This window comes from Herpailurus yagouaroundi, unplaced genomic scaffold, assembly GCF_014898765.1.
Source record: "Herpailurus yagouaroundi ecotype Mexico unplaced genomic scaffold, PumYag 100, whole genome shotgun sequence".
In the NCBI taxonomy this organism is placed as follows: domain Eukaryota; kingdom Metazoa; phylum Chordata; class Mammalia; order Carnivora; family Felidae; genus Herpailurus; species Herpailurus yagouaroundi.
In genome coordinates, this window is record NW_024412391.1 from 45,347,961 (window position 1) to 45,373,168 (window position 25,208).

Consider the following 25,208-nt stretch of genomic DNA (forward strand, 5'->3'; position numbering starts at 1 on the left):
ACCCTCTCCAGGTTGTAGACTGCCGACTTGTATCCTCACATGGCAGAGAACAGAGACGAGCAAGCTCTTTTGTGATCTTTATAAGGGCACTGACCTCATTCAGGAGGGCTCTGTCTTCACAAACTCCTCTTATCCTAATTACCTTCCAAAGGCTTCCCCCCGCAACACCGCCACACTGGGAGGCGGGTTTCAAGATATGAGTTTTAGGGGTACGCAGATATTCAGTCCATGATGCTGACCCTGGGCTTCGACCAAATCCAATCTTTCTCTCACAAGGATTGGACCTAGCCTTGGGCATACGGCCTAAGTAAGGTCAATCATATCCTTCCATGGGAGCTGGTATATGGGCACTGGGACAGATTTAGGGCCTCTTGCTTTTGTGTGTAGAGAAAACCTGTGATAAGAGAATGAGGCCAGTATACAATATACAAATGAAGAGAGGTAAGCAGAACAAAGAGATGGAAAGAGAGAGAGAAAGAAAAAAAGGACATTGTTATTATTTGAGTTCCCGTGCCTGAAAAAACCCCACCCTTTAACTTCCTAGTTTATGAGCCACTAAATCTACTTTTCCATGTAAGGTTGTTTACATTGGGTTTCTTTCACTTTTGATGGAAAGGTGCCTGACTAACATATAGGGTTTAGGGACCAATAGTACATACAAGGTTTAGCTATTCCTCAACTAATGGCTTGGCTTTGGCAATCTCTTAACTGATCTACATACCTCTTTCCTCACTTGTAAGTGGAGTTAAGTGTGGCTACAGTGGAGGGCACACAGTGCCTCTTAGGAAATGTATGTGGAATAGTAGGAATAATGTATGTGGAAAGTAGCTAATAATATAGGGATAGTATTGGGTTTAATCCTATGAAACTTCCAATATATGATCATGTTTTGTCCTATAAAAGAAGCAGCTTGGTGTGGTTAAACTGCTAGCAGATTTCGTTTACTGAGCAAGTAGAACCCCATTGTCAGTTAACAGTGATTGTGAGGACCTACTATGCACAGGCTTTGTGCTAGAGGCTGTGGGGGAATTAAAGGTGGAGAATACAAGGTCCCTGTGCTCAGGGAGACCACAGCCAGTGACGGACACACAACTTACTAAGAAACCATTGCTAAAGTGTTGGCCTCACCCTAGAAACTATTGAAAAAGTCTAGTGTTGGCTTTTTTTTTTTTTAAGATTTCATCTTTATCAGTGAAATGTGTCTCGTACAATCTGAGAAGGATGTAGATAGTGTCAAACTGAAAGAAGAACTCTGACATCACACTTCCTAGAACTCCTCCTTTTGCAACTTCTCTCTTTGAATCCCTTTGGAACTGTCACTCGTCAGCCCAAAAGAGTCAAGGATCAAGGAAAATGCTGAACACAAGATGCCTTTTCAGTCATCTCTGTGCCGATTCACCCTGTCTGCATGAGAATTTTCGCCTTTTGTCCCTTTTGTCTGGGAAAGAACCAACTTAAACTCTTATCTGTGCTGGCTCAAATCCCCAATTTACATCAAGCAGAGGCTGAAGAATAATAATGGGACACAGCCAACGAATAATGCAAATTTTGCCATGACTTTAACCCACACGTGACTGGGTTGTCCCACGATGTGGCATTTGAGGTGCATTTTTATGTCCATATTTCTTGCTGTAGATTTCTAGTGCAGCAGTCTGGTGTGACGGCTGATTCGAAATACCGCAGTTTCAGGATGTTTGTCCATCAATTCTCCTGCACATAATGTGTACTTAAGACAGAGCCAGAGCCTTGCAATTTGCCCAAATCAGGCTGGCTGCTGATCTCACGTAGGAAAAGAATCACCCACGGAGAGCACGGTTCTTACCCTTCTCTGAGCGGCCATTTGGTTAGCTTTCCTTTGCTGACTCACTGGGGCCTGAGGACTTCTTCCTAGGAAGGGAGTCCTTCTCAGCTTTGAGTAAACAGCATTCTCTTCTTTTCTTCTGTATTTTAGGTCCTGTTTCCTCCTTTTACTTAAAAAAGTCACCTTCATGTGAAATAACCTGCTATTTTGCCAAACCGGTCTGTCAGTATAAGGAAGCCTGGGAATGCCTTAGCGGACCTGTAGAGTAAGTGCTCTAATATATGTACGATGGGCTGAAAGTAAAAATGCGTGTGGGAAAGGCCATAGTTACTAGCATGCAACCCTGATGTTTGGGTTTATCTTTTGTAAATAAGAGAGATGTTCTTCTTCTACGTGTACATAAACACAACAGTTTAGTGTAACCCAAACTGTGCTGTGCGGCCTCAGAGCTCCTGTGGCTTTGCCAAAGCCTCCTGCTCGTGTACACACATTTCACACGGGGTCCTTCCCGTTGCCAAAGGAGCTCGAGTCACTTTTTTGTGAATGTCCTGTGATTGGCAGGAAGGCTGGCTGTTGTAAGTATCATATTGTTCCGTGGTAGAGAATATATTTTATTGCTAGTTCAATAGCATTTCACAGTTATTAAGCCAGAGTCATTGTCTCTGCAAGCTCCCGAAGGCTCAGAAACTTTGGGGCACAGGCAAAAAAACCCCACACATGCTCAAAACCTGTCAGTTATCCCCATTGTCCCACTGTGGCTGTCATACTCTGCCTGCGGTGTTTAAAATGTTTGGGGGGAAATGTTGAGAAAGTGGATTTCTAAGCATATCATGTATAGCCATTTTTTTCATAAAGAAGAATTTATCAGAAATCACATTTGTTTTGCAATGCTTAAAAATAAGAACACTTGAAAAATGGCACACCTATATTATTACAACTGCAGATTAAAGCAGGTAGATTAAAAAAAAAAATGCTTGCAGCATTAGCAGATAAGGCCAATTTTCTCAAAAACTCCAAGATAAATGCCTGCCTGAAACCATGGCTATGCCCAAGTAAAAGGATCCAAGCAGGAGATGGATGGATGCGATTGGGCGGGGAACACATATATTTCTCTGTAAGAGCTCCCCCAGCTTAACTAGCAGATAATGAAAATATCCCGGGTGGATGACCTTGTACAATTGGCAGGTGTTAGGTGATAACTGAGAGCTTTGCCAGGAGAAAAAGGCAGCCCCCTTGGACAAATCTACGAGCTCCTGTGAGGAGACAGTGTGGGATCTTGGCTGTTTCTGTAGGGCAAATATGACATCCCAACAGGAGCACATTGTCTTATGTGGGTCACCCCCGGTAAGAAGCACTTAGGATCTTCCACAAACACCCAACTTCCTGGAAATTTGATTAACATTTTGTTATTTTTCCTGACAGCGCTGAGCCGGTTCCTGCAAATTTTGCCCTCTTCAGCTCTTTGTGTGCTTTCTGTATTGTTTTCTTTTTCTTCTTGAGACCAGAGTTTGTGAGGCCCCGAGGACCACACCGACACTGCAGTCGGTGGATGTTCAGTTAATCTTCTGCCGAAAGGAAAATGTATTCTTATTTCTCTTCAAGTGTCTGTGGCAACAACAGGGTGTGGGCAGAAACCTGTGTTTATCTAAACGAGAACAGAATATCTATGACCTCTCTTAGTGCTTCTGGCCAGCTCTTCTCTAATGATGCCACTCTATGGCTGGTTTCTAATATTTTTCTAGAAGTAATTGCAACTTTAAAGGAACATACTCTGTTCCCTGTTTAGAGGAACATGCCTGGGAGGAGATATACCCAAATGGTAGATGGTTATCTCTAGGGGGTTAAGGTCATTTTTTTTCTTTTTTTTTTTAATGTGTTTCTGTATATTCTGAATTAGTACTTACACTAAAAAAAGGCGGCGGTGGGTGGTGGTGGGTATTTTGCCAACAACCCTTTCCACAAGCTTCTCAGTGTTTTGGTGATTTTTAATGGGGTTACTTGTAAAAAGATTGTGTCTCCAAAGAGGATCTGAGTATAAGGACTTAGTCTGCTACCTACATTAGGGCATCACTTTGAATAAGTCAGGATTCCTCACGTATAAGATAAACCTACACTGGTAGAAATTATGGCGAGAATCTAATGGCGGGACGTATGGAGAAGACTATGATACATATAAAGTGCTCCTCAGTGGGAGGAGCAACAATAGCAATCATTTGTTTGCAAGGAATCAATGGGGCAAATGTAGACCAAAAAATCTGCAACAAGGGAATGAGCACCCTGGTGACCTGAAACACACAATATTATACTTCGGTTAGCATGGATGGAAGAACCCTTTCCAGGAGCCTTCCAATTTGTGCAAGCAGTTTAATAGTCTTAGCACCAGCTTCCAGCACTGTTTTGTGAAGGGAAAGTGTGTGTGTGTGTGTGTGTGTGTGTGTGTGTGTGTGTTGATAACCAAAGTGCCCACATGTAATACACAGGGACATCAAACAAACAACATTTAAAAGTAATCATTGGAGTGCCGGGGTGGTTCAGTTGGTTAAGCATCCAACTCTTTTATTATTACTACTATTTTTTGAAAACTTTTTTTTAATGTTTATTTATTTTTGGGAGAGAGAGGCAGAGTACAAGTGGAGGAGGGGCAGAGAGAGAGAGGGAGATACAGAATTCAAAGCAGACTCCAGGCTCCGAGCTCTCAGCACAAAGCCCGATGCAGGGCTAGGACCACGATCTGCGAGGTCATGACCTGAGTTGAAGTCAGACGCTTAACCGACTGAGCCACCCAGGCGCCCCTATTATTATTTTTATTATTTATTTATTTTTTGAGTTTTATTTTATTTTATTTATTTTTTAATTTACATCCAAGTTAGTTAGCATATAGTGCAATAATAATTTCAGGAGTAGATTCCAGTGAATCATCCCCTATGTATAACACTCAGTGCTCATCACAACAAGTGTCTTCCTTAATGCATCCAACTCTTGATTTCAGTTCAGGTCATGGTCTCGTGGTTTGTGAGATCGAGTCCTGCATCTTTGGGCTCTGTGATGACAGCACGAAGCTGCTTGGGATTCTCTCTCTCTCCCTCTCTCTGCTTCTCCTCTAGTCCTGCTCTCTCTCTCTCAAAATAAGTAAACACTTAAAAAAGGTAATCAATACATAAAACCCCACTACCTGACTGATTCAAGCGGTTTTTAAAGACTGTTTTATGTGGGGCCAGAGGTTTGGTATACTGTCACAGAAAGGTAAAAATCACTAGAAACAGAAACCAAAAGCAAACAGAAATAACAGCCGTCTCTCACGGAACACCCAGCCAATCTGCTGGATGAAATAGCTCTCCAGTGACCCAACTGCAGTGGTGTTTCCTCGCTGTAAGGAAGAAGTGGAAGACAAGGCACGGCCGTGGTGACGATAAACTGTCTTCTGGGAACAGAGGCAGGTTGAAAAACCAGTGCATATGTGGGAATACCTTGACCGTCCCCGAAAACACCGGACATTCCCCGGTCTTGTTGAAGATGTCCTGCCTGCACGGGCTCAGAATCATGTTCAATACAGCCCACGTGCTGGAGCGGGGTGCTCATCTCAGGTCTGGACTGTCCAGCAGGTAAGGGGTTACGTGCAAGAGTGATCAAAGATTTAAACTGTCATGTCGACAGTAAGCTGGGGGAACAGGCTACGTGGGGGCCTTAATAAATCTGCCCTTGACTTATGGCCGAACTTCATTCAGCAGAAAATTATTTCTGCAGCATATTGAGTGCCGTGCTCTGATGGAGACAGAAATAAAAGAAAGGTGGAAATGGGGAGAAGAGACTGGAAATTCAATCCACATGTGGTGGGGAGGACTCTTCAGTAAATTCTTTCTCGGATGAAATAAGAAACAGAATGTGTAAGACTCTCAGAATATGGTACATTCCTTTTACTAAAATGTCTTTGGGGAAGAACATGGGCAAGGAGTGATTCTCGGGAAAGACTGATATGGAGGGGAGGGGGAAAGAGGGAGAAAATCTTGGTGATTTAGACATGATTGTTCATTTATTTGTTAATTGAGTTAGCCAGGCTCTATGGAGTGCTTACTAGGAGTGAGATGTTGGCTATCAAGATGCGCCTCATGTCTTGAGGGGTTCACGGCGAAGGAATTAGATCCACTCTAAATTTGTCCCCTCCACGCCCAAGCTCAGTTCAGTCCAGCGCGATGGAGACGCTCTGCTGTCCAGAGGAGCAAAGTGCTGCAGAATCTTCTCTGAATAAAGTGTGAGAGCACTAGTCAGATTTTAGGTATCACAGAAGCATCAGCACGTGTTCCCAATTCAACATAAAGAGCAGACTTTTCAATAATTTGAAAGGCTGATTTTAAAAAAAAGAGACATCTCTCTTTTTTTGATGTTTATTTATTTTTGAGAGAGAGAGAGAGACTGAGAGAGAGAGAGAGAGAATGAGTGGGGGAGGGGCAGAGAGAGAGGGAGATGCAGAACCTGAAGCAGGCTCCAGGCTCTGAGCTGTCAGCACAGAGCCCGACGCGGGGCTCGAACCCACGAATGGTGAGATAACGACCTGAGCGGAAGTCAGACACTTAACCGACCAGGTGTCCCCAGACATCTCTTTCTTAGAGGATATGTGATTTAAATTTTCTTATTGCTTTTCCTTATGACATTTTAGAAAGAGAAGAAAGGCTTAAGATTGGGGGACTCGGTATTTTTCAGGCCAATCCACGAAGGCACTAAGAGTCCTTTCAATCCCAGACCAGAGATAATTTGAATTCAGGAGACGGTTTAGGAGGCAAGACTTGTCTTTCTCTATCGGTTTTGAAGCTATTGGGAAACACTCAAGAAGATAATGAAGGCTTTTCCTCTTGTAAATAATTTATTCACTGTTTGTTTGTTTGTTTGTTTTTGTCTCCCTATACTTTCATTCCCAGAGCTGTAATGAGTTTTAGGAACAGAAGGTGTCAGATATTGGCTTGTTGTTCTTGTTGAGATCTCCAAATTCATGACCCCTCTGGGCATTCTAGGCGCAGATAATACATAATTTACAGAGATCTGCAGCTTTTGTGTTCTCTTCCCTCCAAGTTTTGGAGCTTTTTGTTCAAAGGGATGATTTGTTTCTTTGTAGTGGAACCAGCCACATTGAGTGGAGGATCTGACACCCGGTGGTATCCCGAGCCTTCGCAGAACCTTGGTAACCATGCTGCACATTTCTGTGAGCTGGGCTTGTGGGTTCTCCCTGTCTAGGGAAGGAGAGAGACCAAGGCAGAACCAGTCGGTTGTCTTCAGGAATTAAGGTGAAGGCTCAGGACATGTGCGAAAATAAAGATTTTCATCTGCTAGAAAGCATGGTGGTTGGTTGAATCAGAGTAAGGATATGGTGGGCTGAAAGAGAGAAATTATGCTTATATTCCTCTCTCAACACTTCAGAGAACAAGGATACGTTTAGGCCAGGGGTTGTTCCATGGAGGACGGGACTATCACTTAAGGGCTGGGTTAACCGTCCAATGTGCAATACCCAAGGAAAGTTTGTCTCTGGTAAAGAGTGTGTAGGTCCCTGGAGGTAAAACCAATGCAAATGATCTTTTCTGACTTTCCTATCTGTATCGCTATCCCTCTCTCTATCTCCATTTCCATCCCTCATTCTCTTTTGATGAAGGAGAGTTGGACTCTGAGTGGCCTGAAGGGGCCTGGGGTTCTGGTCGACTCTCTAGATAAACCTGGATACAAACTTGGGGCTGTAGACCTGGATGAACCAACTATTGCCAAGAAGACAGACTGTCAGTAAACTTCTCTCGCTGTGTTACATAGGTAGTGATGCATTTTATTATTTGGAGGATGTTACTCATAAACTCAATTTAATATTTTTTTGTGCACGTGTTTTTTATTTTTTTTTAAACCTTACTACCTGTTTAGCTATACAAGTAGATTTCATCCTAACAGGGCATCCTGGTGAAGGATATATTACATATGGGTGCACAGAACCTTGTGCTTTGTTTGGCTACCCTGGGTCAATTATGTTGTCACTCTGTTCCTGGTTTTCCCCATTTGTACAAGAAGAGAATACACCTCTTTTACTCTTGTATAAAGACTGAGATGATCCCCCTCTTCACGTTATCCCCATCAAGACTTAAAGTTCTCTGTGAAGCTTCTATGGAAGTAATAATAATGATGATTTAACAATTTTTGTCATTATTATTTGGCCACTCTAATTTAGAACCAGGAGCAAAATTGTAGACATGTGATGGTCTCATGAAGAGTGTTAGTTATATGATCTACTTTAACTCACTGTCAATGAATAAATCCAAGTTGTCTCCCTTAGACATTATTTATCTCTTTTTGCCCAAATCCTGCCAGGAGATGTGCCAAACTGAGTTCTTGGAGGAGTTTTCTCTCCCTGCTTAAGAGAGAACTGTTAGACAGCATCTAGCCCAGGGTTCGGGGCAGCTGAACCCCCTCCTGCTTCCCTTTATCCTTGGCCAGCCTCTCCTTTTCTTACCTAGGCCAAATTCCTTCTCTTTCCACTTGAATTCAGAGAGTTCATGCTGGACAAAGGGGTTGGAGAACGCAGAGGGACCTTCTGACAAATGTCTCGGTGTGAAGGGTGAGCAGGAGGTGGGAGAAGCTAAAGGGAAAAAAAGTTAGGGAAAGAATGAAAAGGAGGTGCGGGGCATCTGGAGGAGGGTTCGGTTATCAATTCCTTTGAACATTCCTGCTTCGCCAGGCAACAAAGACGACTTGAAGCATGTAAGAGAAAGGAAAACCCCGGAGCTCAAACAAAGCTGGTAAATTACAAGAGCGAGAGCATCAGAGCAGTGGGTCCTCCAGGACAGAGGGTGGGTGGAAATCCTGCCCCCCGCCCCCCCCCCCTCCGGCCCCAAACCCATGGCTTGATTCCAACTCAAGAGAAAAGGACAAGAGAAGAATGTGCCTGACTACACTTTTGCCAAACCTTGTTTTTTAGCTTGCTATATCTAAGATTGAAACTTAGCCAAATAATTGCAGGGAAAATATTTGGTTAGGTTTTGAAAGACTGTTTGGAGAAACTGACTAGTTGTAAAACGGAGTATTTGGAATAACCGTCTGGGAAAGATAAACTTAAAAACTGGAAAGGTGAGCCCTGCAGACCTAAGGGAACAAAAAGGCAGAGAGGAGAGTGTGGTGTTTTGCATTTGGGAGGATGAGAGTGAAGGTGTCTATGCAGTCATTTGCCAGGTTTTGAGGTCGGAATGTTTTTCTTGATGCGGCTTCCAGGAAGGATTATGACCTTAGTCTTTTATGCAAAGTGGTGTCTTATTATAGAAGTAAAAGTAATCGCCTCCAGTGACCGCATCTGAAATCCTGAGCTGTGCTCCAGGTGTCCATCGCCTATCTAGTTAACTGTAGAAATAAAATCAGAGGGAATTTGGCCTTCAGGTTGTAGGGCTGGAAAATGCTTTGAGAGGCCTTCTGGTTGGATTACTTCTAAACCCTCCCTGACAGATGAAAATTTATCTTATTTTTAAGTGTTCCCCAGAGGAACAGTGTCCACCGACTCCCTTAGTAACTCATTCCAGTTTTTAACGACCTCCACATTCAGGAAATTCCTTCTCCTGTCTTACCTAAACCTACTCTGCTACAGCTTCAGCCCATTTTCTTTTGACCTACCCCGGAAGAAATGGAGAAAAAAAGAGGTCATCCTCTTGCATAAACATCCTTTCACATAATTAAAAATTCTTTGAATCTAGAAAGTTCTGTATCTCCTTTCTTGATCCCATCGAAGCTCCCCCCTTCCTTTAGCCTTCCCTGGGGGGATCTGCCTCCCAGCCTCTTCCCCACCTTTGCTGTAGCCTCAGAACCTTCCTCTGTTGCCTACAGTCTTGGCTGTGGTTGGGGAGAGAAGAAAGGGCAGTCCTTCCCTCATTTCCTTGGGCTGCCTCTGCCAGAGCTGATGTAAGAGACCAAACAGTAGTGATAATGTACAACTTAAACATTGTTCTTGTCCACTTGATATTTGTTTTCAAAATCAAATTTGTCTCATACATCAGGTCTGTGGACATGTATAGGGGCACATATCTTAAGGTTTTAGAGAGGCCGAAAAGAAGTATGAGAGTACATGAATACACTATACAAAGACTTGCTCAGTAGAACACAAAGGTAGGTTCAATGGTGGCCCTCAGGTGAGCAAAAATAGACGTTCTCTCATGGACGCCTTCTGTTAGGTATACGCACTTCACAAAGCATCCTTTCAGCTCTGCCCAATTTTTATTAGAAATTTTCCATGAGTCAGTTTCCGTTCCTTGTGTGGAACCACTGATCCTTGTGCGGAACCTTGTGTGGAACCTTGTTCTTGGTGATAAAACCTTAGAGCTTTAACTAGATACGACCATTGCCAGAACTTTACTCAAATGCTACCAGGGCGGGGCGAAGTCTTGCCTTGTTTTCTTGGGCATCAAAGCTGTTGACTAAACAAACTGATGTACCTTTTAGGATTTATTTTTGCTTTAAGTGAGATCTAATCTGTTTGTACAGTTTCCAACACTTTTACATATGCGAGGATCAGACAATCACATAGATGACTTTATTATAACTTGCATTTCTAATTCCTAAAAAATGCTAAGAAAATCTGAAGCATTCTCAGATTTCCCTATAGTTTTCAAAACATGCTTATGAGGGTGTTAAATAGGAAACAGGTGCTTTAAAAAACCCTATTTCTATTTTTATGACTCATGTGTTTACTCTTACTTGTGCCTTAGCAACAGATCATAGAAGAAGCCAGAGAGAGTTGCTTGTCTGTCATTATGAAGAATGAGTTCATAGCAAATCAGGGGATAGTCTGGTTTGGAGAGGGAGTCCCAGAGCCCTCTAGGACTCCACTTGCGGCCTCTGGGACTCCACATATTTATCTGCAGAGAATAAAAAGAGACAAAATCACCATCCTCAGAGAATCTACATTTAGTTTAGTTTTATACATTTATCTCCCACAGGACCTAATACAGTTGGGGATTTTACCCTTAAAAACGTATGTCTTATTGGGGGCCTGCCTGGGTGGCTCCATTGTTAAGCATCAGCTCAGGTCATGATCTCATGGTTTGTGAGTTTGAGACCCATATTGGGTGAGCTCGTGCCCAGCTTGGGGTGAACGTGAGCACCACTTCAGGTGAGCCCTGCTTCTCTTTCTCTCTCTCTCTCTGCCTCTCACTCACTTGTGCCCTCCCTGTCTAAAAAAATGTATCCCTTATTTTGTAGCCATTAAGAGTTATTATTTATGAGAATTTTATAATAATATGGAGAATGCCTCCTGGGTTATAATGTTGAAGAAAAGAAAGATACAAAGTTATCTATGTATTCTAAGTTAAAACTAAAAACAGCAATGTAATCATCTTTTTACACACACACACACACACACACACACACATAAATAAAGGTTACAATAAATAGGCATACAGAAAAGATGAAAAGAAAATATTAATACAAAATATTATATATATATACAACTATATATATATAAACAAAATATAACAACAAAATATTAATGGTGCTTGTCTTTGGGTAGCAGGCTGACAGGTAATTCTTCTGCTTTGTACTTTTCTGCATTTGTCTTTTTTTTTTTTTTTTTTGGTAGTAATCACATATTACTTTTAAAATAGAATGACACATGTTCATTAAAAAAATTATTCCCTTAAATCTCTAAAGGCTTTAAGATTTTGCAGAGTCTGTCATTAAAACGCACGTGGGATGAGTCAGTTCCTAAGCCACTGTCAGTGAAGACTTGAAAGACAAGCACCTGGGGAAAAGAGGTGATGCCGACAGGGAGGAGCAGGGGAAGGAAACAAAATCAAACTTCAGCGGCAGCACACTTCTCCCACTCCCCAACAGCTACTCTCTGGACAGTCTCAATGTTTTGGGGGGCACAGGTGTTTTTTCACCTGGATATAGAAGGAAGAAATAAACATTTAATAAGTGCATCAGGCATTGTGTATTCCATCCCATTTTATGAGCAAGGAAATTGAGCTTTGGAGGCATTTTGGAGTTGCTTAAAGAAAGTCAGAGGTGCGGTCAGGATTCAAATCCAACCCTGCCTGGCTGGACAGAGGTGATCTGCTCTCCCTGAACTTCCAGAAATGCCCCTTCGACCACAGGGGCAGAGCTTCCCAATGTTCTGGAAGGGCTTTAGGTTTGGCAAGTATGTGCCTGGAATGTTCAGAGTAGTCCTAATTTAAAAGAAATTGCATTATTTTTAAGAAAAGCCATTTAAAAAATAGGTAACTGAATGTGACTATAATTTTAGTAGGTTGGTCAGAATACTTTCTTTTTTTTATTAAAGAATATTTTTTGGTAATCTTTATTTATTTTTGAGAGAGAGACAGCATGTGAGCAGGGGAAGAGCAGAGAGAGGGAGACACAGAATCCGAAGCAGGCTCCAGGCTCTGAGCTGTCAGCACAGAGCCTGACGCGGGGTTCGAACTCACAAACTGTGAGATCATGACCTGAGCTGAAGTTGGACGCTCAACCAGCTGAGCCACCCAGGTGCCCCGGTCAGAATATTTCCTATCAATGTAATCATGAATCAGAAAAGTGCTGGAGCGACATTACCAAGATGGTGGCATGAATTATTCCTGACTTTGCTCCCCATCCCAAGAACAACTAATTCCTATTCATGAAGAAGACACTGCTGGGAGAATCCTAGAACATGGGGGTAAGGCTGAAGCACCTTACAGAGATCAAGACAGATGGCATTAGAAAGTTAAGAGGAGAGGCTTCTCATTGACCACATTGCCCCTCCCCCAGGACCACAGAGCTCTACACAGAGAGGTACCCCTGAATGTTTGGTTCCTCCTCTGGGAAAAGAGAACCCAGCAGTGGAGGACAACCAACCTCCCTCAGCATTGTGGGTTGCTTTGAGGAAACCCTTGACTTGATCTCCTACTGTGGGGACTACCCTGCAATCTGCAGGGCCTGGCCACTGGGAATCTGGCTGTGGCAGAGAAGGTGGGGGGAGGGACTTGCAACAGTGAGCACTTGGGTCTCTGCAGACTGGGTTCACGTCTGCAGTGCCCAAGTAGTAACACCACCGGTGGTTTTGGTCATCTGCAGAACCAAGCTGGCAGCTCGCACGGACCAGGGAACTTGGTGGAGTGTAGATCTGCTTGATTTGGATCCTCACACGAGGAATTTTGCCAGGCCTGAAGCCCCATTTGCTCATAGCCGGGCAAGGTGCTGAGTCACAGCCCCGTCCACTATTATGAGTGCCTTCCAGCTCCATCTGACCAGAAGGGCTGGGGACAACTGGTGGAAGTTGTGTGGCCTAGCTAAGAGGTGGGCAAGCAAAGCTGATCACCTCCAGAGTAAAGTCAGTACCAAGGGTGGAGTCTTCCCATGCTAAGCACAGATAGGGGGATTAATTCATAGCCAAATTGGAGGGTAGCTCTTTCCCTCCCCAACTGGAAAGCCCGTTTGGGAAATTGAGAGTAGCCTGGAGTACCCAGGCTGGGGGCTGAAACACAGCCATGCCTACTGTGATGAGTGCTTTCTGGCCCTATCTGACAAGAAGCGCTGTGAAAATGCCTGCAAGCTGTACGACCCAGTGGTACTCAAGTTGAGAGAAGGGCAGAGCTAGCTGATAGTTTGCCGAGCAAAGCCAGTGGTCCTGTTCAGCCAAGGAACTTGGGGTGTGGGTTGGCTTGAGTTAAGACAGTGAAGAGCATTAGTGATTTTAGAGCTGCTTCTCCCGTTGCACCCAGGCAAAGAATCTAATTCATAGCTTCACTCATTGTTGAACACAGTCTTTATCTTGTCTAAACAGGGAACCTAGGTAGAGCGCAGGGGAACCTGCAGAGCCCATTCAGTGGCCTGTGTGCAGTGGCACTTCAACAGAGAGCACAACCTGTGGCTTCCCCCGTCTGCAGAGCAAAACTGGTGGCCTCACCTGACTAGGGAATTCAGTGCACACTCAAGATTGATTCAGGACCTCAAACAATGAGCTGTATAGGTCTTGGGCTCCAGTCTGCTGCTCTGCTGGGGGAAGGAAACTAATTTATAGCCACGTCTACTACTGAATATAATACCCAGTCCCAACCATCTAGTATGCCTGACCAGTGAATCCAGGCAACTGCAGAATGCATCCTACAGCCTCACTTGGGTAGGAAAACTCATCTAACTGCCCTCAGCCAGTGGATAAACCCCCATCCCTATCCCTATCCTTAGAGCTTGAACAGTTGCCTTGCCCCCCACATAGACCATAACAGAAGGCCCCACTTGTCCAATGACATTACCAGAAAACACACCAGGAAACCCAAACTGGGCTGACTGGTGAAGAGCTATCTCTCCCAAAGCAAACTTGTAAAGTGTCTAAGAGTAGCTCCATTACTCAAATGAACAGATATCAACATAAAGAATCAAGGATCACAAAAAAGTCGGGTAACTATGACACCATCAAAGGAAACTAATAAAGCTCTAATAACTGACCCTAAAGAAAAGGATATCTATAAATAGTCAGACAAGGAATTCAGAATAATCCTCTTAAGAAGGTTTAGAGAACGATAGGAGAACACAGACAACTAAAAAGAATTTGAAAAACAATGCATGAACCAAATGAGATTTGACAAGAAAATAGCAACCATTAAACAAATAGAAATCTTAGAGTTAAAAAATACAGTAACTAAAGTGAGAAATTTCACAAGTAGGCTCAAACATGCAGAAGGATCAGCAACCTGAAAATTAGGACATTGAAAATTACCTAGTCAGAGGAGCAAAACAAAACAAAACAAAACAAAACATTGAAGAAAGCCTATGAATATTCTGGGACACGATGAAAAGAAATAGTATTTGCAGTATGGGAACTCCAGAAGGAGAAGAAAAAGAAAAAGAGAAAGGAACAGAAAGCATATTTAAGCAATAGTGGCTGAAACATCCTAAACCTGGGGAGAGAAATGGACATGCAGATCCATGAGACCCAAAGGATCCCAAGTAGATTGAATCTGAATTGGGCTACACTGAGACACGTTATAATTAAATTGTCAAAACTCAAAGACATAGAAAGAATTTTGAGAACAGCAAGAGAAAAGAGAGAAGTTACACATAAGGGAACCCCTGAAAGACAGCAGATTTTTCAACAGAAACTTTTCAGGTCAGAAGAAAATGGGATGCCATATTCAAAATATTGAAAGAAAAGAACTGTCAACCAAGGCATTCTATACCCATTGAAGCTGTCTTCAGAAACAACGGAGGGATAAAGACTGTTCTGAACAAACAAAAGCTGAGGGAGTTTGTTACCACCAGACCTGCCTTATAAGAAATTCTAAAGGGAATTATTTGAATGGAAGTAAAAGAACACTAATTAACAACATAAAAACTCAAAAGGTAGCATACGTATCATTGGTAATGGGAAATATATAGTCATAGTTAGATTCTGATGTATGGTAATGAGGTGCATAACTCACAAATGTAGTTTAAAAGTTAAAAAAAATGAACGTAGCAAAAATAAACATGAATACAATGATCTCTTACTAGTTACACAATATAAAAAACATGTACATTGTAACAGCAATAACCTGAAATGTGAGGGGGAGAAGTAAACACATGAAGTATCTGAATCCTATTCAAGTTAAGTTGTTAGTTTAATATAGAGCGTTATAACTTTAAGATAGCTTATGTTTGCCTCATGATACCCATAAGGGAAAATCTTGTAGTAATTACACAAAAGAACATGATAAAAGTTTCAAAGCATACGGATATCAAAGACACAAAACACAAAAAAGACAGCAGGGTAAGAAACAAGGAATAACAGGTCTATAGAGCAACCAGAGAACAATTAGCAAAATGGAAATAGTAAGACCTTACCTGTCAATAATTACTTTAAATGCAAATGGATTAAATTCTCCATTCAAAAGACATAGAATGGCTGAATGGATTAAAAAACAAGATCCAACAATACATTGCCTATAAGAGACTCACTTTAGCCTTAAAGACACACATAGAATGAGAGTGAATGGGTAGAAAAAGTCATTTCAAGCAAATGGTGACAAAAGAAAAAAAAAGCAGTGTAGCTATATTTATATCAGATAAAATAGACTTTAAATTTAAAACGATAGAAAGATGATAGAAAGAGACAAAGAAGGTCATTTTATAATAATAAAGAGGTCAATACATCAAGAAGATACGACAATTGTAAACATTTATGCATTTGAAATAGGAGCACCTAAATATAGAAAGCAAACACTAGCAGAGCTAAAAGGAGAAACAAACAGTAATACAATAATAGTTGGAGACATTAATACCCCTTTTTCAACAATGCATGCATAGATCACCCAGACAGAATCAATAAAAATACAGTGGATTTGAACAATGTTATAGGCCAATGTACCTAACAGGCACATCCAGAACATTCTACCCAACAACAGCAGAATACACATTCTTTTCAAGCTAACATGGAACGTTTTCTAGGATAGACCATATGTTAGGCCATAAAACAAGTCTTAGCAAATTCAAGGAGACTGAAATACCAAATAGCTTTTCTTGGCCACAACAGCATGAAACTAAACATCAATAAAAGAAAAACTGAAAAATTTATGTTCACATGGAAATTAAACAACATTCTCCTGAACAATCAGAGGGTCAAATAAAAAATTAAAGGGGAAATAAAAAAGTTTCTTAAGACAAACAAAAAATGGAAACACAATGTACCAGAACTTGTGGGATGTAGCCAAAGCAGTTCTAAGAGGGAGGTTCACAGGAATGAATACCTACTTTAAGAAGCAAGAAAGATCCCCAATACACAACCTAGATCTATACCTTAAGAAATAAACTGAGCCTAAGAAAAAGAAAAATTAATAAAAATTAGAGCAGAAATAAATAAAATGGAGAACAGAAAAAACAAGAGAAAAAATGAACTAAACTAAGAGTCAGTTCTTTGAAAACATAAACAAAATTGACAAACCCTTAGCTAGACCAATCAAGGAAAAAAGAGAAAAGACCCAAATCAACAAAATTATAAATGAAAAAGGAGACAACTGATACCACAGACATTCAAAGCATCATTAAGATGCTTCTATGAACAACTATGTAACAACAAACTGCACAATCTAGAAGAAATCAAAAAGTTCTTAGAAACATAAACGTACCAAGACTGAGTCAGGAATAAAGAGAAAATCTGAGCAAACCAATCGCTAGCAAGGAGATTGAATCAGAGATCAGAGTCTCCCAAAAAAGAAAAGCCCAGGACCAGATGGTCTCACTGATGAATTTTACCAAACATTTGAAAAAGAAATAACACCAATCCTTCTCCAGTACTACCAAAAAATTAAAGAGGAGGGAACCCTCCCAAACTCATTTATAAGGTCAGTATTATCCTGATACTAAAACCAGAAAAGGACACTACTACAGGCCAATATCTCTGATGAATATAGAGGAAAAAGTCTCAGTAAAATCCTAGCAAACCAAATTCAGCAGCGCATTAAAAGAGTCATTCACCTTGACCAAGTAGGATTTATCCCTGGGATGTAAGAATGGCTCAATATATACAAACCAATCATTATGATACCTCATAGTAATAGAATGAAAGAAAAGAATGATACAATTATTTATAGATATAGATACAGATATAGACTTAGATATTTCAGTCTGGTTTCAAGATTTGTGCTGAAAGTCTCTGAGTTCTTGCAATCCTAATATAGCCACAGAATCTCTAGGGCTTACTGAGTTGTGAGTTTAATCAGACTTCTAGTAAGCTTGAGAGATATTTTCCTAAGGTTTGTCTTCAAAGGACCCGAGGCCATGGAATGATCTAGCTAGTATTTTGTTTACTGTTTTCTTTATCAACTTTTAGGCCCTTAGAGGTTACTGATCACGGTATTGGAGATTCTCTTACTTACCATGTTAGAGGAGGTAGACGCAAGAAAGTTGGAGTCAGTTGACTCTGTATCTAAGAGGTCACACAGCATTGGGTGGTTGGTAAACTAAAGCACTTACTTGGGGATCCAAGTAAAATAACTGTTTAACACACTCAACATTGGTCACTCTGGAAGCCAGGGCTCCAGAACTCCTTTCAAACCCCTGTGGAACATCTAAACCACCATACCTTCAAACACCGGCTAAGAGTTAAGGAAGAAGCGAAAGCTTCCCCAGGTGAATTTTTTCTTTTTCTTTTTCTTTTCCTAAGTAAGAAAACTCAGTCAAATTTTTGCATCAATAGATGATAAAGTTCTATTGCTCAGCTTTTAATGATAGCATGAATTTTAAGTAAACATCGATGAAATACAACTTGTCAGCACAAAAATACCGCCTGTCATAGTCATTTGTGTATAAAATATGACCTGCAGGTTTGAACCATATGGCTACATGAGTTCTAATTTACGTGGCATCTTCTTAAGTCAGCAGAATGCGTTCTGGCCTGCCTGTGGGAGGTGGAGTCAGCACCTCACCCACTGAAGTGGAAAGGGCTCCCTGGGGCTTAGGCCAGTTTCAGCTGCTGCAGTGGAGGCTGGAGATTTGCAAGGCCAATGGCCCTGGCCCAGGCCCGCGAGGGCCATCGCTTGCAGTGGCACGGCTGTCCTGATAATCAGCCTACAAAGTCGGACATGCAAACTTGAAAAATATTCAGCACCGCAGCTTGTGACTTAGGCGTTCCCTCTGTTCTCACTGGTGGGGGAGTGGGGGGAAGGTAACACAACCTCCTCTAGATGTGATGGGAAGAGTGGACATTTGGAGGCCATTTTAAAGCAACGTTTAATGAAGTGAGAAAATGCATCTGCGGCGTTGTGCTTCGTGGCACATATATGCAAGGCCAGAAGTGCACAATGGACACATTCTGTGATTTAGACATGAATTGGAAAAGCCAAGGAAATGCCATGGAAATAAAAATCAGACTCAAGAGTCTAAGCTGAGCCAGAAACAAACGTACTTTTTGCTACTTAAAAAAGAAATTCTTCTTTCCCCCCCTCAAGCTGTGCCCTGTCACTATCTTAAGATGACCTTTCCACCGGGTCTCTCTGAGATGCTTTCAGGGAGCGGGTTGGCTGACAAGTGACTCTTGACCTTTCTGCAAATTCGCGGGGAGCCCCAGGGTTCTCTGGCTGCCCTCTGGGTGGTCCCTGAAGACACGGTTGCAGATGTCTGCTCCTGATAAGTGTGGAGACCAAAGGCAGGAGGCGACCCATCAGGGGCTGCACTGGAGGGTGAAGAAGCAGCCGCGGGGAGTGCTGGGCCCCAGAGCAGCTGCTCACGCTGGGAGACTGAGGGCTGCAGCTTTGGGCTTTGTGTTTCTTTGGCAGGTGTGGGGGGAGGTGACTCTTGCTTTTTGCGGATTTCTTTCCCCTGCCACTGTCAGCTGACAATAAAATCTTTCTGGTGTTGACATCCTTCTGAAGGATGCTATCAACACTGAGACCCAAAATAAGGCTCCGATATTCATTCCAAGTAAGTCTCAAAGTGAAGGTTGCAATTCACATTGCTTTGGAAGAGTAAACAGAGCAGCCTTCTTAGGAAGGGATATGGCCAGCAGGTACAAAAGGGGAATAACTGACTAAGCACACATGTAACAGAGAAAATCTATACATCGTTCCAGTTGCTAATAAATCACCGTCGCTGTGAAGAGAAGAGATCCAACGTTTACTAAGTAAACCTTACTTATGTACCTACTAAATACCAAGTACGACCCCAGCACTTCCCAGGATGTGTGGCTTCGTATGGTCTTTACCACAATGCTGGGAAGGTGGTATGATTGTTCCTGTTTTTAAAATTTTTTTTTTATTTTTTTTTTATTTTTTTGATTGTTCCTGTTTTAAAGATGAGAAACTGAAGTTCACAGAGATGCAGGCATGTGCCCTTGGGCACAAAGCTAATAAATGGTGAGCCAAGTGGCTCCGGTTTGTGTGGATCTGGATCCGGTGTTCTTTTTATCACAGTAACAGCTGGTCCGAGGACCTATTAGGCTATTGTTTAAAATTAAAACTGTTTTCTTCATTTCCAATAATGAGCTAGAATTTAGTTACCGTGACTTGAGATGAGGCATTCCTATCTGGGAGTTTTTCTGCTCAAAGAAGTTCATCCCTTTTTGTCCCTTCAAAGGGATCCTGTTTGTTTGCCCATTTGTGTTAAACCCACCCCAGGTATGTACATTTCATCATTTCATCTAGCCCTTTTATTGGTTGTCTGCTCTGTTTTTTTTTTTTTTTTTTTTTTTTCTCAGATTCCTTGTTTTCCAACTTCTCCTTCTGGTGCTTTGGATCCTGTGTCTTAGCCACTGTTCTCTATGTGCCTTGGTCTGAACAACCTGGTTTGGTTTTCCTCTCTTTCGGTGCTGACACAGACCTGCTCCCAGGCATCACGCGTGCCTGTGATGGGCAAGTGTTTCTGGAGGCAGCCCCTATCCTCCGGCCTTCCTGGTCCACAGAAGGTATTGGGTCACCCTTATCTGCACCATAGTTTTAGTGCAGGGATTTGTTTTTTACTTAGAAATACCCTGACAGTACAATACACATTTCTGCTTTCTCAATAATATTAAAATTATTATAATATGGTGAAGCAATGTCCTAATATGGTCAGATCATGAAGAAGGTCAAGACCAAGAGCCTCTTGACAGTTCTGTTGCTTTGTTTATCTCTCTGCTGGCTTTTGCACTTAATACCTTGTCTTTCTGCCATCGGTGTAGCTTTTCATGTGCAATTGCCTTAGACAAACTTGAAGGTGCTTTTTATCATGCTTGAGGTAGGAGGGGCAAGGGCTTTTGATAAGTCTCTCTCTCTTTCTCTTTTTTTTTTTTAAAGACAGAAAGAGAGTGAGAGCGCAAGCAGAGGGGAGGGGTAGATGGAGAGAGAAGAACGTAAGCAGACCCCACACTCAGTGCAGAGCCTTGTGCTGGGCTCGATCTCACGACCCTGGGATCATGACGTGAGCCAAAACTAAGAGTTGAATGCTCAACCACTGAGCCACGCGGGCACCCTAATAAGTTGCTCTTGTTTTAAGGAGATCTCTCTTGCTTACTTATCTTTATTACTCTCTGTTCTACATGATTAAAGTTGCCTGAACTAGGTGGTATGTGGCCAGTTAATAGCCCTACCTTGAGAATGTTATATATCCGTGGTCTCAAACTTCCAACCAACTGAAAGCACTTCATTATTTTCTTTTCTCATCAACCCAGTGTTTCGAAAGATTTGATCTGCAAATTGCATTTGTTTTTCCCATTATTCTATTAATTTCCCAGAAAAACACAATTATTCAGTGGCAGAATGAGATTCAAACCCTGGTGTGTCTGTTGATTGAAATCTGAACTCCTGGCCCCTGTGTTATGGGTCAAATTGAGACTTCCAAAGGCTCCTTGGGATTGGCGACATTAGCTTGGGAAACACTAAATAAGATGTATACTACAAATTATGTTTGATGGGTTTTTTTTAAGCTTAGTATTCATACCTCATTAGTATTCAAATAAGATTCTAGGACCTTTTCACTTAAACATTGTCTAGTTCTTTGTCCTTAGTCATGAAGTAAAGGAGAAGCTTAGAAGAAGAAAGAGAGAGCATAAATCTGGAGGCAGAAAAACCCCTCATGACCTGGACGTGTGTAGTCTGAGTGAAGCATGAGATTGCTTATGATTTCTAACTATATGGAGGCTTCCTCTGTAGAAGTCATTCTTCATCGTCATCATCATCATCAAAATAGCTAACATTTGTTTTATAGCTTCCAAAGAACTTTTATATACTTTGGATTCTCCTAACATTCCTGTGAGACAGATATTATTAGTTCCCTAATTTTTCAGATAAGGATATTGAGTGAAGCTCAAGTTCATGGTAGTGGGCTCTTTGACTGTAGAGCAGAGCTGTCCATTAGAACCTTCTGCAATGATGGAAATGTTCTGTATTTGCGCTGTTCAATATGGTAGACACAAGCCACATGTGGCTATTGAAATGTGGCTATTACGACTGAAGTTTAAGTTGGAATGGCCACATGTGCCATATTAGTACACCTCTAAAACCTGCATTCTTTTCCTTGCCACGTGTTTTCCATCTGGGGCAGGGATTCTGCCCCAAAGGAAAAGGAAGGAACACAAACTCTAGCATCTGATTTGATGGCTACAAAAGAATTGTAAGAGGCTGAAAAGACTTACAAGAGGTTACACACGAACCTTGTGTGATATTCTGATTTGCCTGGGATTCTTAAACTATCTTATGCCCAAAAAACCCCTCCAGGCCAGGCTAAAAACCACACTCTCCCAGTTTTCTTCCAGCCATATGGTCTTATGACAAACATGACTAATTCCTGCTCTGTTTGGTCTGACTCTTGTTAATCTGCCAAATGGTTAGTACCCATTATAAAGCAGCTTTTATCCAGAGATTCTCATTAGCATGTGAAATTAGTCTAAGCCTAAACTCCATTTTGCCAAATCCCCCGTCAGTCTGCTCTTGAAATAGAGTCTGTTCACAATAGAGGTTTTGTTTGTTGAGTGTCAGGGCTATCTTCCATGAGGTCAGATCATTTGCTGCAGATTTTTTTTTTTATTTTCAAATGTATAACACTATTTGCTGCAGCCCAAACTTTGGTAGAATTATATGTATATATATATATATATATATAAATTTATATATATTACATATATTTATATATTTATTTGTTTAATATATATATTTTAGTTATATATATTTATTTATAAATATTTATTTATAATATAATATATAAATATTTATTCATATATATAATGTATATAATATACATATATTTAAAACTTTTACTTCTGCTACCAAGAAGGAATATCTTTTGTTGCTCAACAAACAAATTTCTTATGGCTTCATAACAAATAATTTTAAATTATTATTTTGTTAAATTTCACTTTATCCACTGGTGCATCTAATTATTCCCTTGTCACCAAAACCTCTCAATGTTGCCAAGAAACCTTGCTTTTTCTACACTCTTCCATCAGGGATAGTAAGTAGTACAAAGAATCAGACATGGATGGATGAAGACAAAATTAAAAAAAAATAAAGTTATAGGAAGGAGGATAGGTATGTATATATGATTCCCCTAAATTTTATGGTTTATTTCTTTCAAAATAATTTTTTATTAGTTTTTACAAAATAATCCATACTGATCAGAAAAAATGAGAAGACTCAGAAGCAGTTATCCCAAGACTTTCTCAGTAAGTAAAAAGTTTTAAAAAGTAGTTTTGTTTCGTGTTTTCAATGGACACTAGGTAGCCAACTCTTTATTTGGTCAAATAAAGACAATTTTTTTTTAAAGTACATATTTAAAAAAAAATTTTTTTTTACATTTATTTATTTTTAAGAAACAGAGTGAGACAAAGCATGAGCAGGGGAGGGGCAGAGAGAGAAGGAGACACAGAATCTGAAGCAGACTCCAGGCTCTGAGCAAGCAGTCAGCACAGAGCCTGATGCGGGGCTCAAACCCACAAACCGTGAGATCATGACCTGAGCCAAAGTCGGATGCTCAACCGACTGAGCCACCCAGGCACCCCATATAAAGACAATTTTTAAAAAGAGAGAAAGAAAAAGAAAATGAACATTTTTCTATCACTTTCTTAGAAGAAAGGGTATTATAACACTAAAAAAAAAAGAAGAAAACAATTTCAGAATAAAGAATAACCATCTAAAGTAAACAAATGCAACCTTATAAGGCTCCTTGCAATGTCTCTTTTTCCTCATCTTGACCCAGACGTGGGAATGTCATGTTGGAAGAAAGACATCTGTAGAGAAGAAGATAGCAGGCCACTTGAATCCCACTTCGCATCCTGTTCAATGATTTCATTACACTTTATTGGAATAGTTCTGACTGTCTGTGAAGGAGATCTGCATTTTCGGTGGTGTTTCCCCCCTCCTCTCTGACTTGTCTATCTACCTTTCTACCATGTTTGCAATGCCTGCCTAAAGGAGAAACCTCCAGGAGGAACGACTGCAAATCATGCTATCAGTAGAATCTTCAGAGACTCTTGAATCACATATGTTTTTTCCATCTTGTTGACTCTCTTTAAAAAATATTTATTAGTTCAACCAAAAACAAGATGGGAGATAAGTTGAATAAGAAACGTGTACCACAATTTCCTCTGTTCCAGCCAAGAACAGTAACCAAACATTAGGAGAACTTACAGTATACCGGTTAAGAGCTTGGGCTTTGGAACCTGCTGTTCTTAGCACATCCATTTACCAGCTTGGTAATGTTGCGAGTGTTGGTTTTCCCATCTGTAAGATGGGGACACCTATGTCTTCTCACCTATTAAAATTGTCATAAAGATTAGCTGCCAGTTTGTTAGCGTAGGATCTGGACTGTGGTCAGGGCACTATTGTGAGTGGCAGCTGTTGTTATTTTTATCTGCAGGACACTGGGCGCTGGGTGGAAGGTAAAGGAGCTTTTGTGTGTCTCATTGTTCAGGGTGCATTGTCACTGCTCACTAAGTATCGATCCTAATCGTCATAGAAAGTGGGTGCGTGCTTTTTGGAAAGGGCACGAAGGGTCTGTGCAGGGCAAATGTCAGCTTCTTTGATGTGCTGCTGGATCATAGCTATCTTCTTAGAAACTCCAGCAGACTCAAATTTGCCTCCTCCTGAATATCGATATTCTCTGACGTGAAGAATCCAGGACGGAGAAGTTGAGAGAAATCTCAAGTGTGGGTGGGATTCCCTGCAGAAAAGCTGTCCAAGGAATGCAGGGGGCTGAATCCTGAATCGTCAACCCTTTGTGAAGGGGCCCAAGATCTTAGATGCTTCCTGGGAGGGCTTCGCTTTCAGAGAAGACAAGTTCTAGGAAAAAGCTTGTTGTTTGAGGAAAAGCAAATATATTTTTATTTCTTCGTCTTTATTCTAATTTTGTATTTGTCGAGGGGCAGGAGTGGGATGGGGGGAGATGGAGTGGGTCATAGATGGACTGCAAAACTCCTCTGCAAATCGACTGGGTGAAAGCAATTCGTGTTCTAAATAAGTATTTTACTATTTGTGTCCACCACAAACTGGCTTGGTTTTCCTTGGAAGGTTTTGGTTAACAGGAGAAGAACGTTTTTGCTGCAGATAACGTTTTTTTTTTTTCTTTTCTCTTGGCTATTCCCCTCACTAGGAAAGAATGCTTGACAGCTTGCAATGCCCCAGATGGTATTGTTTGAATCTAGAAGTGTAGCTTGACTAAAATATTGTGGCTACAACTTTGGCAAATTATTTACCTCCCCTAAGCTTCCCTTTCCCCATCTCTCAAATGGGGATGACAATAATACCTAGCTTATAAGGCATTTGGGAAGAACACATATGATAATGCTTGCAAAAAATTGAGCACAGTGCCTGAGCAGAGTCAGGCCCGAGAGTCAGTTGACAGTAGGTTGTCATGGGACAGGTAGAACTGGGCTCTATGGGTCCCAATTCATTTCACTGATTTTTTTCCCTTGGGAACTTGTGGGGGTGTGTTTCCTCCAGCCAATCAGAAGCAAAAGTAGGGATGGTGGCAAAAAGAATCATTGCTT

At 41.3% G+C, this 25,208-nt stretch overlaps 1 long non-coding RNA gene across 1 annotated transcript in view; it reads left to right on the forward strand.

Annotated features, from left to right (window-relative positions):
• The window catches only part of LOC121028598 (uncharacterized), a 71,070-nt gene that overhangs the window by 14,981 nt on the left and 30,881 nt on the right, over positions 1 to 25,208 (forward strand). Inside the window, exon 2 of the long non-coding RNA XR_005789335.1 lies at positions 1,952 to 2,066. This is a non-coding gene — a long non-coding RNA (uncharacterized LOC121028598). The remainder of the gene's footprint in view (positions 1 to 1,951; positions 2,067 to 25,208) is intronic.